Here is a 15,211-nt window from a genome sequence, read left to right on the forward strand (position 1 = left end):
GAACTGACCTGTCCTAAAGTAGGCTAGTAGTGCAATGCCTCCACCCGCCTGCAGCACCACCCAGCACTTAGACACACACACACACACACACACACACAGAGGGATGACACACATATGAAATGTTGGTCAATGCATTTTCTGTTTCTTTTGTCTGTTTCTATGACACACACACACACACACACACACACACACACACACACACACACACACACACACACACATTTACAATCTAACGTTACAACAATGCTCATAATCTGCTATTAGATCACATTAAACTTTATTGATTATAAGTTCTGTTTAACATCTAGCCTCAAGTACAAAAGCTGTCATTTGTTGTTGCTCTAATTGATTTCTGGTGTTTTCTCTTTACAAAAAAAGCAACATGCAAATTAAGGAAAAGACGTACGGGCTGAAATATGAAATATGTGCCACCAGAAACTGAATTTTAATTATTTATATTTGCTTAACTTGAAGGACTGCATTGAAAAACTGAATCTGAATTGTAATTTGAAATTTTCTGCCATGAACATCCAGGTAGTTGAGGCAGAACAATCAATCACAGAAACACAGAGCGCCTCTTCAGCCAATCAGCACCTCCGCTTTCTCTTGTGACATCTATTGTAACTCGGTTGCCATGGCGCCACTAAACAGGAAGAAGCTAGACTGGCGTGGCCCTGGATGGGAAGTTTACAATGTATCCATTCATTATCCTAAACCGCTGAACAGGTAGCTGTGTAGCAGTACAGTCTGTATGTGCTAACAGGCTAACAGTTAGCTCTGTAGCAGTTCAGTGTGTATGTGCTAACAGGCTAACAGTTAGCTCTGTAGCAGTACAGTGTGTATGTGCTAAAAGGCTAACAGTTAGCTCTGTAGCAGTACAGTGTGTATGTGCTAACAGGCTAACAGTTAGCTCTGTAGCAGTACAGTGTGTATGTGCTAACAGGCTAACAGTTAGCTCTGTAGTAGTACAGTGTGTATGTGCTAAAAGGCTAACAGTTAGCTCTGTAGCAGTTCAGTGTGTATGTGCTAACAGGCTAACAGTTAGCTCTGTAGCAGTACAGTGTGTATGTGCTAACAGGCTAACAGTTAGCTCTGTAGCAGTTCAGTGTGTATGTGCTAACAGGCTAACAGTTAGCTCTGTAGCAGTTCAGTGTGTATGTGCTAACAGGCTAACAGTTAGCTCTGTAGCAGTTCAGTGTGTATGTGCTAAAAGGCTAACAGTTAGCTCCGTAGCAGTACAGTTTGTATGTGCTTACAGGCTAACAGTTAGCTCTGTAGCACTACAGTGTGTATGTGCTAACAGGCTAACAGTTAGCCGGGTAGTAGAATGAAGACAAAACCTACCCGGGTAGTAGAATGAAGACAAAACCTATCCGGGGAGTAGAATGAACACAAAACCTACCCGTTTAGTAGAATGAACACAAAACCTACCCGTGTAGTAGAATGAAGACAAAACCTACCCGGGTAGTAGAATGAAGACAAAACCTATCCGGGGAGTAGAATGAACACAAAACCTACCCGAGTAGTAGAATGAAGACAAAACCTACCCGAGGAGTAGAATGAAGACAAAACCTACCCGGGTAGTAGAATGAAGACAAAACCTACCCGGGGAGTAGAATGAACACAAAACCTACCCGAGTAGTAGAATGAAGGCAAAACCTACCCGGGGAGTAGAATGAACACAAAACCTACCCGGGTAGTAGAATGAAGACAAAACCTACCCGGGGAGTAGAATGAAGACAAAACCTACCCGGGGAGTAGAATGAAGACAAAACCTACCTGGTTAGTAGAATGAACACAAAACCTACCCGGGTAGTAGAATGAACACAAAACCTACCCGGGTAGTAGAATGAAGACAAAACCCACCCGAGTAGTAGAATGATGACAAAACCTACCCGGGGAGTAGAATGAAGACAAAACCTACCCGTTTAGTAGAATGAAGACAAAACCTACCCGGGTAGTAGAATGAAGACAAAACCTACCCGGGTAGTAGAATAAACACAAAACCTACCCGGGTAGTAGAATGAAGACAAAACTTACCCGGGGAGTAGAATGAACACAAAACCTACCCGGGGAGTAGAATGAACACAAAACCTACCCGAGGAGTAGAATGAAGACAAAACCTACCCAGGTAGTAGAATGAAGACAAAACCTACCCGGGGAGTAGAATGAACACAAAACCTACCCAGGTAGTAGAATGAACACAATACCTACACAGGGAGTAGAATGAAGACAAAACCTACCCGGGTAGTAGAATGAACACAAAACCTACCCAGGGAGCAGAATGAACACAAAACGTACCCAGGTAGTAGAATGAAGACAAAACTTACCTGGGGAGTAGAATGAACACAAAACCTACCCGGGGAGTAGAATGAACACAAAACCTACCCGAGGAGTAGAATGAAGACAAAACCTACCCAGGTAGTAGAATGAAGACAAAACCTACCCGGGGAGTAGAATGAACACAAAACCTACCTGGGTAGTAGAATGAAGACAAAACCTACCCAGGTAGTAGAATGAAGACAAAACCTACCCGGGTAGTAGAATGAAGACAAAACCTACCCGAGTAGTAGAATGAAGACAAAACCTACCCGGGGAGTAGAATGAAGACAAAACCTACCCGTTTAGTAGAATGAAGACAAAACCTACCCGGGTAGTAGAATGAAGACAAAACCTACCCGGGTAGTAGAATAAACACAAAACCTACCCGGGTAGTAGAATGAAGACAAAACTTACCCGGGGAGTAGAATGAACACAAAACCTACCCGGGTAGTAGAATGAACACAAGACCTACCCAGGGAGTAGAATGAAGACAAAACCTACCCGGGTAGTAGAATGAAGACAAAACTTACCCGGGGAGTAGAATGAAGACAAAACTTACCTGGGGAGTAGAATGAACACAAAACCTACCCGGGGAGTAGAATGATGACAAAACCTACCCGGGGAGTAAAATGAAGACAAAACCTACCCGTGTAGTAAAATGATGACCAAACCTACCCGGGGAGTAGAATGAAGACAAAACCTACCCGGGTAGTAGAATGAACAGACTATCTGACACAACACAGGATTAAACCCTGTCTCCTGATATAGAAGAAATGACACTTTCAGTGAACTTTATCTTTTTATTTTATTTGAAAGAGCTCTATTTTTATTTTGTTTTTCTAATTGAGTGCACCACAAAACAGTAATTCTTGTTAGGCAATAAAAGGAACATTGTTCAACGCCCAGTTAGGGCGATATGGACCTGATATATTTAGGCTGAGTATATATATATATATATATATATATATATATTCGATATATATCCTGATATTTTTTATCACAAAGTGAGCGCAAATGTTAAAATATGACATGTCACAAGTAATTTTATTGAAAGCGTTTATTTAAGTCAACATAAATACTGCATTACAACAGGAGGACCTTTTAAAAAAAAATCAAAGCTCCATAAAGTGCACATTTAAATAAAAAATATCTTTAATAAAAGCCGCAGCTGGCCTGGAGCAAGAATCACAAATTTGAACTACAGTCATGGAAAAAATGATTAGACCTCCTTGTTTCCTTTAATTTCTTGTTTATTTTAATGGCTGGTACAACTAAAGGTTCATTTGTTTGGAAAATATAATGATAACAAAAAAAATAGCTGATGAGAGTTTAATATAAGAGCTGATATCTAGACATTTCACATGGTTTATTGATAATAACCAAAATAATAAACAAGAAAAAACATGTTAAATGTCTTTTAATTTGAGTATTTACTGGATCAGGGGTGTTAATAATAATAATAATAATAATAAAAATAAAAATAAGTGATTGTGATAATAATAATAATGATAATAATAATAATAATAATAATAATATCACAATCAGACCACTAGATGGAGATAAAGACCTGAGAATAATCCAAAACAGCTGATAGAAGTGGTTCTGTAACACACACACACACACACACACACACACACACACACACACACGCTTGTCCAGTAAACATGAGTAGATATTTTGATACGGTAATATGAACCTCTCCGTCTCTACTCACCATCTGCCACACACACACACACACACACACACACACACACACACACACACACACACACACTTTTCATTTTTCCATCCCTTGTCTCCAGTTCCCTCCTTCTGTCTCTCCTCACCCGTCTCACTTTCTCCATCTCTGTCTCACACACACACACACACACACACACACGCACACACACAAACACACACACACACACACACACACACACAAACACACACACACACACACACACACACACACACCTAACCTGCCTGACACAGTAGCATCTGGCGTCTTTATGCTGCTGCCTCCCTCCTGAGACACACACACACACACACACACACACACACACACTGACAGCTTTCTCTCATATATTCCCTATGCAGCAGCAGCAGCAGCGTGTCGTCCTCTAAACCCGGCAGGTTCACTGAGACTCACCTGCAGCAATAATAAACATTAAAAACATCCTGATCACTTTAATAAACTAGTTACATCTTCAAAGAAATAAATAAATATAAATCTATTGATCTTTATCAGACATTTAAGATCTTCAATAAAAGGCTGCAGAGGTTTCATCTACATTTCAATAAAAACTAAACTATTTTAATTTATATATTTAAAATTACAACGTGGTTAATTAAAGAGAGCAGGACGAAAATAAAACACACATTCACAAATAAAACACATCAAATTACAGATAAAATCAGCAACATGTAAAATAGTTCATTAAAAAAAGCTGAACGGTGAAAGAATAAGTCTGGAGAGATGATTTAATATTCACCAAAACACTTTGTTTTAAGCTAAAACATGTATTTATACCAGTGTAAATCATTTTAAACATCCAGCAGAACAGTGAAATATTTTTTTCCCCTATGTTTAAAATAAATAAATATGTTAATACGGAAATAAATATATAAATACATGAATGAATAAATATATAAATACGTAAATAAATATATAAATACGTAAATAAATATGTAAATACGTAAATTAATATATAAAAACATACATAAATATATAAATACATAAATAAATATATAAATACATCAATAAATATATAAATACATCAATAAATATATAAATAGATGAATAAATAGCTGCCTTTTTTTCCTTTTATCGTAAATTAAAGAGATTTTTTTTTTACAGTGCATGTAAGATTTAAAAAAACAGCAAAAAAAACCCCAAGAAGAGCTCAACCTGACCTCTGGGTGTGAAGTGGCTGATGTGACCTTTGACCTGAAATCCTGATGTTAACATCAGTCGAGATTACTATTATTTATTATTTATTATTATTATTTATTTATTAAGGGTAAAACCCAGCAGGAGGAGGACGGTGAATAAATCCTGGCCTTTTCACAGAATTAGGCAAATAAGAGCTGCAGCGTGACGAGGACATGATGTGGAAACAGAAACACACACACACACACACACACACACACACACACAGTGAGTGCGTACTGATGAAGGATACGCTGGAAAAAGCTGCACAGAACAGACAGGTGCAAACCATTAACCACTGTATGGAAAGTCAAATAGCAGGGCTGAGTGTGTGTGTGTGTGTGTGTGTGTGTGTGTGTGTGTGTCTGTGTGTGTGTGTGTGTGTGTGTGTGTGTGTGATAATCACCATCTTATCACCTGAGTGTTTTTTCTGAAGCTCAGAACAACAAACACTAAGAACAAGTTTTAGTTTTTCAGCTTCTTCTCCTAAATTTTCCTCCCAGTTTTCCGTCTCTGCAGACGGTTTTCCAGCTTTTTTTCCAGCTTCCGTCACATCCACATGTTAATAATATGTCCAGCGGTTGGTTTGTGTTAGAAGAAGAGTTTTGCTGGTTGTTTCTGTTCGTTTTAACTTGTACAAGAAACAGAGAGAAAATTACAACAATCAAACATTCACATGTTGAAAATGAATTCATCAAATTAAATAAACACCAACGATTAAAAATGTTTTTAAAATCTTAAATGAATTTGCTTCATCAGAAAAAAAGTATTGTAAATTTTCACAAAAAAAGAATATTTTTTAAATATAAATATTTTTATTGTATTCTATATTTTGTTGTTTTATATTTAGGGCCACGGAGCAATCACACCGAGGACTGGAAATAATTGAGGGAAAAAGAACAATAATTGGAGATTTTTAAACGTCTACTTCTCCGGCATAATTTCACCTAGAGACTCCATTTAAACTTTAAACAGTAGACACAAGTCTTGTGTATCGGTGTATTAATCCACGTTTCGATAGGTCATATAGTTTTTTATCAATCCCTGTTCAATGACCATGATCATTTTTGGAGAAATTCTGAGATTATAATGGGTGTGTATTGCACGGAATGTTCGTGTCACAGTGTGTGATGTCATCGCTCAGAGTGTAGAGGGAGAGAAAAAACTGTCAAAAAATACATTTGAAAACTGCGCTCCAGGCCGCAAATTCCACTCTACAGAAATAATTTATACATAGAAACGTAGGAAAATTAGTCTTCTCCCTCACAATCCTCTGGTAAAGCTGTCAGAGTTATAGTTTGGGCGTAGGACGCACAGATGATCCACCAACACCACCAACAGCCTCATTGGCTCCCATATTAAAAACACAGGAAGATTTCTGAAAAAGGGAGATGTAACAGTTTTTTTAGATCGCTCTAACAAAGCTATTTTTTCATTTTTCTTAAAAAAAAAACATATGTAGACGTTCTGGAAGAACTCAGGACGCTCAAAGTGAAGTCGGATCAATGATAGGTATTATGGTTTTGCCAAAAATGCTTTCTGTTCGAGGCCAGAAATTCCAGTCTGTCCACCTCTGTTACGGAACATTGGCAGTTGGTGTCAGTTAATTCTGTTGATTGCTTTGATCTTTGCTCTGATTACAGATACACACACTCCTCAAGATACACATGCTTCAAACACACACACACACACACACACACACACACACACATTTTGAGGTTAAAGGTCATAGGTTGCAGTATAAATAAATACTTGTAAATGAATGCTTGTTGTAGGTGTGCTCCTTGTATATTATATAGTATCATAACATTACTAGTATTAATTGTTATAAATCTCTGAAGAATCTCATCATAGTGTACACACACCGGCAGTAGTGGCCCTTTCACTATTTCCCCAGAGGACATTTTCTAGTTATATTATTGTATTTACATTTTTATCAATAAAAGTATACAAACCATTTGCATCCACATGGAGGGCCCCGGTTGACCCGTGCTGGGCGAGGTACTCGGTTGTTTGTTTTCCCGCTTCATGAGGGTCTTTGAATGTCTCTTAGTGTGGCCCCTCCCCTCGGACCAGGAGCTCCCAGGATCACTGGAGCAACAAACCCTCCTACAGGAGGGGGAGGTTAGAGTTTAATTAACCCTTTGATGCCAATTGTGGCCCTCGTGATGATATTTTGTGGCCCCCACCTTGATATGAAAGTTTAAAGTGAGTTTTATATGAATGGCACTTTACCGTGTTGTGTGTGGAAGGTCCCTTTAATTACTTTTTTTGGTCATTTTGTTTCTTTTTTAAATAATTTTGTGTCTTTTTTGGTAATTCTGTGTATTTTTTGGTCATTTTGTGTCTTTTTTTTAATAATTTTGTGTCTTTTTTGGTCATTTTGTGTCTTTTTTGGTAATTCTGTGTATTTTTGGTCATTTTGTGTCTTTTTTTAAAGTAATTTTGTGTCTTTTTGGGAAATTCTATGTCTTTTATAAATAATTTATTTTTTTTCTGTCATTTTATGTCTTTTTTAGTAATTTTGTGTCTTTTTTAAATAATTTTGTGTCTTTTTAAAGTTATTTAGTGTCTTTTTTTGGTAATGTCTCATTTTGATACTGCCTCCAGCGGCCCCCAGTTAATTTGAGTTTGAGACCCATGGTCTAAAGTGACCCGACTGAGTTTTTATATTCTATAACTTGTTTTTGATCATCATACATCCTATTTTTTGGTTTTCATTTCTTACTTTTTGAATAAAAACCCTTTTTTTTTATCACTACTCTTCTAATGCACGAGGTGATTTTGACCCATGTTGTGCATCAAAGGGTTAATTCATGGAAAAATCGATAACCATCATTCATTTTTCTTCATAAATTGATCATCTTTGGGTTTTGTAATGGTAATATCACTACTCAATGAGTGAATGCTGAGATTTAAGAGTAAAGGATGAATTATTTCATGGAGAAAAATCTCTGTTTGCAGCCATAATAAAAGCAGCAGCAGCAACATGTGACGGCAGCCCAACAACGAACTTGTTTGACTGGTGAATGTTACCAGTTGATATCGTGATATGAATCTTTTCCGTCTCGGTGATGGATGATTCTCTGTCTGAACGGTTTCCTGCAGCCATTAGAGTTTAAAACATATCTGTGATTGAGTAACGTGTTGCAGCAGGAGGTGGAGGAGGAGGAGGAGGAGGAGGAGGTGGAGGAGGTGGAGGAGGAGGAGCAGCAGCTCTAATGGAGATAATGGAGGTCTGATTGGAACGATGTGATGTGGGAAAACTGAAGCCGAGCTGATGACAGAGATCATATCTGCTGGGAAAAACCAGCCGCTGTTCCCTCTCTCTCTCTCTCTTTCTTTCTTTCTTTCTTTCTTTCTTTCTGCAGCTTTTATTTGTCTGCCGTTCTTTCTTTGTTCCCCAGACTTTTGTTCTGTTCCTCTCCTTCTTTCTCTCAACCCTTTTTCCTTTCGTTCTGTCTTCATTTCCTGTCATCATCTTCCTCTTCCTTCTTATATTTCTCTTCTCTTTACTCTGTTTTCTTTAATTCACTTTTCCTGCATTTCTTCCATTTCTTCCCCTCTTCCTTCTCCCTTTTTAATTAATTGGCTTTGTCAGAAAACTTTAAAAAAAAGTATTGTAACTTTTCCCAAAAAATAAATAATTATTTTTATGATTATATATACTGTGGTATTATATAATATTATTTTATTTACATTTTGATAATTAAATAAAAAAATACAGGCAGTCAATAAGCATCCACATAAAGGAAAAATAACAAATAAAATAAAACAATTGACAAGAAACAGAGAGAAACAGTAAATCATTAAAAATGTAAAAATGAATACATAAAAGTTAATAGAATATAATTAAATAAACACCAGGGATTAAAAAAAAAGAAGCAGAGAAAAGCGTAAGACTTAACACGACTATAAATTAAAATCCAGTTTAAAAATTAAATGTCTTCATTTTTCCTTTATAATCATCTGATTTCATTTATTCTCGTCCACATTGTTTCCATCTTGTCTTCCTCCTCTCGTCCTCTTCCTCCTCTCGTCCTCTTCCTCCTCTCGTCCTCTTCCTCCTCTCGTCCTCTTCCTCAGGACCCTCGACAGTTAATCACCTGCTTCAGTTTCATCCACTGACAGAAAGAATCAGAAACACTGAAGAAACAGAGAAAACACTCTCTGATCTCGGCTCATCAATACTTCACCACTTTCTCTCAAAAGTTTCCTGGAGTTCGTACAAACTTTTTCCGCCTCATCAGATCGTTAACAGATGTGTCAGACTGACGTCACCATGGAAACAGACCGATGATTTAATATCAACACTTTGTTTCAAATATTTCAACAACTACCGACGAGATTACCATCAAATTCATTCAACATTCATCATCCCCAGAGGATGAACCATCCTCACTGTTCCTCTCGCACCAACATGACCCCTAACCCAACCCTCCGCCCTAATTCTGTCTCTTTTTTCGAACATGGTCTCACAGGAATCCGTGAAATAGCCACAGAATCACTCAAATTTCCGTGAAACTGACACGGATTTCGCTACAATGCAAGTTAATGACAGTCATATCCCGTGGCTATTCCATGGATATTTGTTCCTATTGGTTTGTTCCAAGTCACGTGACTTTCAAGGTCCCAGCGGTCAGAACAAAAAACATGGCGGACAGTTCTCTAATTTTTAGTGAAAAAAAAATCAATATTTTGACTTAGTTTCTGCATCAAAATGGATTTTGATCACATTTCTAGCGAGAAATATATGTTTTATTTTCTAAATATTCACTCAGTGAATGTACATAATCACTTTGTATGTTGGAATAGCCACGGGACATAACTGGCATTAACCTGCATTGTAGCGAAATCCGTGTTAGTTTCACGGAAATTTGAGTGATTCCGTGGCTATTCCACGGATTTTGAGTTAAGTGATTCTGTGGCTATTTCACGGATTCCTGTGAGACCATGTTGCTTTTTTACGTCATTTTACACCTGCTTCTTTTAAATGTCTTCTGGTGTGTTCTGCTGGGAAACATTTAAGGTTTATTGTTAATTGTTTATTGTTATTGGTAATTTAATGTCATTTTATGTGATTTCACATGTTTTTTGATCTTTTTACATCTTTCTTTTTGGTCATTTTTTGTGTCCTTTTGTTTCATTTTGTGTCTTTTTGGTAATTTTCCGTTGTTTTTTTTACGTCTCTTGGGTGAAAGTCCTGGTTTTTTTTTTGTTCTGACAGAGTTTTCCACGGTGTCAGTAAAGTTATATATAACGTTATATAGATATAAAAAAGGAGGTTTAGCGGTTTGGTCTCATAACTTTGATCCTTTGACTGTATTTTGACTTAATGACGTATTATTTGAAGGTTTTCTTCATTAAATGTCTTGTTCAGCATTTGTTGGACTAACAGACACTCCAAGGAGTCGCTGCTCAGTTTTCTGAGGTCAGTAGCAACATTTAAACTAGCATCAGTTAATGCTAACAAAACTTAACAAAACGTTGAAATAAACTGTCATTAAGTGAAAATACAGTGAAATATATAATGTTATATATAAGTCTATTGAGACGTTGCCGTGGATACGCATTGTTCTGCTTCCCTCCTGATGATGGCATAAAAGATGCTGACGAAGAAGAAATATCTGACTTAGAGTTCAGTTTTTGCAGTGTGTATCCGGCTGTAGTGTTTAATTTTTATTCATGTTGCAGCAGCAGCACGCCGTCGCTGCCTCATAATGTCTTGAAATATCGTCCTCTCTCTGTGTCTCTCCACTCTGAGGATGAACAGCTGCAGCAGCGACAGGACGTCCATCACTCTCAACGGCAGAAAGAAGTTGGCGAGCCAGCCGCCATAAAGTTACTTATATGTGTCTCCTTCTTGTTTCTCCTCATTCTCTCCGTCTCCTCTCCTCTGAGGGACCACAGAGAGACCTGAGGGGTGAGTCCTATCTACAGCAGGGGGCTCAAACTGCCGGCCCGCGGGCCAATTGTGGCCCTTGTGACGATATTTTATGGCCCCCACCTTGATATGAAAGTTTAATGTGAGTTTTATATGAATGGCACTTTACCGTGTTGTGTGTGGAAGGTCCTTTTAATTACTTTTTTGGTAATTTTGTGTCTTTTTTAAATAATTTTGTGTCTTTTTTTAATAATTGTGTGTCTTTTTGGTAATTCTGTGTCTTCTTTTGTAATTTTGTATCTTTTTTGGTCACTGATACCGTCTCCCACGGCCCCCAGGTAATTGGAGTTTGAGACCCCTGATCTACAGTTAATATTGTTTCTTGGTTGAAAAGTTCCTTTATATATTTAGTCAGATGGCTTAGGACCATAGGTTCACCATAGGTTTCTATTTTTGACTAAAGTCAAGTTTGCGGATCGGAGATGGCGACCATATAAAGTCTATGAGAACCAATATATCTTCCAAACCACTCAGAAGGTCAATCTTGGTGTGAAAATCTACATTTTCTGGGTCAAAGCATCATTAAAGCTATTGAGAAAATCACTAGATGATTATTTTGATCGAATAGATATGTTCATCTTGGCCATGTATTTACATTATTTTTTTACAGTCGGACATATTTTAGTATACAATTACAAAATTAACATATCTATTTGATCAAATAATCATCTAGTGATATTCTAAATAGCTTTAAATGATTTTTTGACCCAGAAAATGTAGATTTTCACACCAAGATTGACCTTCTGAGTGGCTTGGAAGATATATTGGTTCTTTTATTGGACACAATTAAAGTGCTGTCAAGAGCAATTTCATCCAACATTGTCACACCTCAGTGTTATCAACCTAAAATAACCCGTTATTGTCTACGTGGTCGCCAGTTTACAGCATTTCAGAGCAAAGGATTCTGCTCATTTTTCATTATTTTGAAACCAAATTTTGCCAAGTTTTTTTAAATTCAAATTTGGCTTTGTGTTTAATTTCACATTTTTCTGTGACGTAGAAAACTTAGATACATATATTTTTTGCCTTTACCTGGACTTTAGTTTAACAAAAGTTCAGTTTTCAGTGACGTAAAACAGTCAAATTTTGGCCATAGCGAGTTAAAAACCGACTCCCCAGAGCATCTGAAATCGTTAATCTTCTTCTCGTGTAATTACATATTTGTCCTGATAAAGCTGCACAGTAAATATTTTATTAATCCCCTGCATATGTAGTATATACTGCTGTAATTTCCAAGTTTATGTCCTGTCCAAACCCAGGGAGCACGGCTCTGTGTTTGGGAGAGCCGAGAGGAACAAAGGAGGGAGGAGAGGATAAAAGAAGGACATGAAAAGAAAAGAAAGAACATAAATGAAGCCACTTGATCACATAAAGTCCTCTTTTATCTTGTGCAACAGGCAGCGTGAGGAAATGAGACGAGTGCTTTTTGTCTGAGAGGGCAAAGCAGAAAAAGGGATTTGTCTCCAGATGCAGCTGTGGCAACAGGCTGCCAGTGTGTGTGTGTGTGTGTGTGTGTGTGTGTGTGTGTGTGTGTGTGAGTGTGTGTGTCTAAATGAGATATTGAAACAGAGACATCGTCGTGTCTGTTCTTGACTGATGAGAGCTGAAAATAGGATTTGTCTTTGGAACAGAAGTGTACGGCTGTAAGCCCGTTAAGACGACTGAAGAGCCCATTTCACACCGAGACACCGAGTCAGTGGAAACGTTTGTTCAAGGGTTTCGCCTTTTTCACAATTACAGAGATTAAAAGGTGCAGTTTTTAACTCCTCCGACACGTCCAGCAGAGCTGCGGGAACTAGTCACATGTTTTATGCTTCAGTATTTCACAACACACTGTGAAAATACTCAACCACAAGTAAAAGTCCTGCATGCAAAGCCTAAGGAAAAGTATTTTACAGACATATGTACTTAATCGTCTGGGGTCTATGATAACGTGACTTTTTTCAAAGCGCCGTAACAAAAAACAAGGTCATGTGGAGCGCGGACTTGAAACTTTCTCCAGTTTTCTGTTTGATGTTCAAAGGTCATGTAAAACCAAAGATATGATCTTTTTAATTTGATAGTACAGAAATATTTATTCAAGTTTCAAAGTAGGATAGGACGAGGCAGGTCTAATAATCTAACACTGTTCCTATAAATAAACATGTTTTTATTGTCATTTTTTGTGTATAGTTTTATTATATTTGAATTTTACCTTCATATGTTCATATTTGTAACCTGTGTTTTACATTTTTCAGGTCTTTTTATTGTCATAAATAGTATAATTTTATTTCAGATTTCATGATTCATAAAGTGGGTTGAAGTGAGAGAATAATAGTCAGATTGTGCTGAAGTTGTACTAAGAAAATAACAAATACCAAACATGAGTATAGTAAATATGATGTTGTATATCAGACCCCAGAGGGTTAAAGTAGTATGTTGTATTTTCTCTAAAAAGTCAAAAATATCAGAAGTTTTCAGCTTTAAGATGAAGATTTTTCCAGCTCTTTCAAGACATAAAACATACATAAAAGTTTTTTTAATGTATGAATAAATCTAAGATCTAAAAACCTTTAAAAAAAATAAGACAAAATTTTTTTTAAAAATGTATACGTTTTTTTTTTTAATCATTCAATTTAAGGACCTAAAAACCAATAAAATATATAGGATATAATAATTGTTTGAAATAAATACATTATAGACTAGAATCTAATTAAATTATCTAAAAACCTTTCAAGAAAAAACTATAAATGTCTGTGCTGTCCTGTGAGAACCACATATCTCTCAAAAGTCTGAAAAAAAACTGCTGTTTTCAGCTTTGTGACGAGGGTTTTTCCGGCTGATCCGAGAGGGTTTTTCCATCAATCAAGATCAGTATTTGTAGATATTTGGAAGTTGCAGTCCTTACCTCTGAGATGTAGCAGAAAATGTATATTTAAAGATTTAATTCCTCCCGAAACATCCGAACACATGGATGTGTTAGCAGAGTCCACCACAGAATTTGCAAGAAGAATGTTCTGTATGTGTTTTTTGTGTGTGTGTTTTTCGTTTTTTAAAAATGTGTTTTTTTGTGTGTTTTTTGTGTTCAAAATGTTGATCTCGTAAGTCAAAATGAAAAAAGTAATGATCAGGTCCTATAGGTGAGGTTGAGCTGAAAAAAAGGATACCAATATGGCATGGTAAACATTTTTTATGTGATATATACAGGCAGAATGAAAAAGAGTCAAAAACCAACAAAATAGCCCCAAACTCTAAAGGGTTAAAGGGATCCGTAACTATTTATTCTACATTCGGAACCGGCCAGAACTCGTAATCACGTACTGGCCCTTTAAGAAAAACACCTAAATCGTTGCACTTGAGACAAAACCAGGATCAGTCAAACCTAAAAAACTGAATGTTTCCTCACTCAGCTGGTGAACTTTACACACACACACACACACACACACACACACACACACACACAGACTTGGAAGGATGAGTCCTTAAAGTGATTAAAACGCAGTAACACTGATACAAATTACACGTCTGACCTTAAATTTATATGAAAAAATCCTGGATTGAGTGTGTGTGTGTGTGAGTGTGTGTGTGTGTGTGTGTGTGTGTGTGTGTGTGTGTGTGTGTGTGTGTGGAGGAGGTGTTAAAGGGATTGGGTAGATCTCATTATTACAGTGGAAGGCTTTAATCACAGTTTCTAGATGGTGTTTTCCACTTGGTTAGTCTCCTCTACAGATTATTAGACGCTAAAAGACACCCAGCTCTTAATGCACTCCTCCTCTCCTCCTCCTCCTCCTCTCTGCTCCTCTTCTCCTCCTCCTCCTCTCTGCTCCTCTTCTCCTTCTCCTCCTCCTCCTCCTCCTCCTGCTCTCTGCTCCTCCTCCTCCTCCTCCTCCTATTCCTCCTCCTCCTCTCCTCCTCCTCCTCCATCTCCTCCTCTTCTCCTCCTCTCTGCTCCTCCTCCTCCTCCTCCTCCTCCATCTCCTCCTCTTCTCCTCCTCTCTGCTCCTCCTCCTCCTCCTCCTCTTCTCCTCCTCCTCCTCCTCTTCAGTAGGGACAGTGGG

At 37.5% G+C, this 15,211-nt stretch overlaps 1 pseudogene; it reads right to left on the reverse strand.

Annotated features, from left to right (window-relative positions):
* The window catches only part of LOC131988994 (scavenger receptor cysteine-rich type 1 protein M130-like), a 912,635-nt pseudogene that overhangs the window by 205,480 nt on the left and 691,944 nt on the right, over positions 1-15,211 (reverse strand).

The sequence above is a fragment of the Centropristis striata genome, chromosome 17 (genome assembly GCF_030273125.1).
Source record: "Centropristis striata isolate RG_2023a ecotype Rhode Island chromosome 17, C.striata_1.0, whole genome shotgun sequence".
NCBI lineage: Eukaryota > Metazoa > Chordata > Actinopteri > Perciformes > Serranidae > Centropristis > Centropristis striata.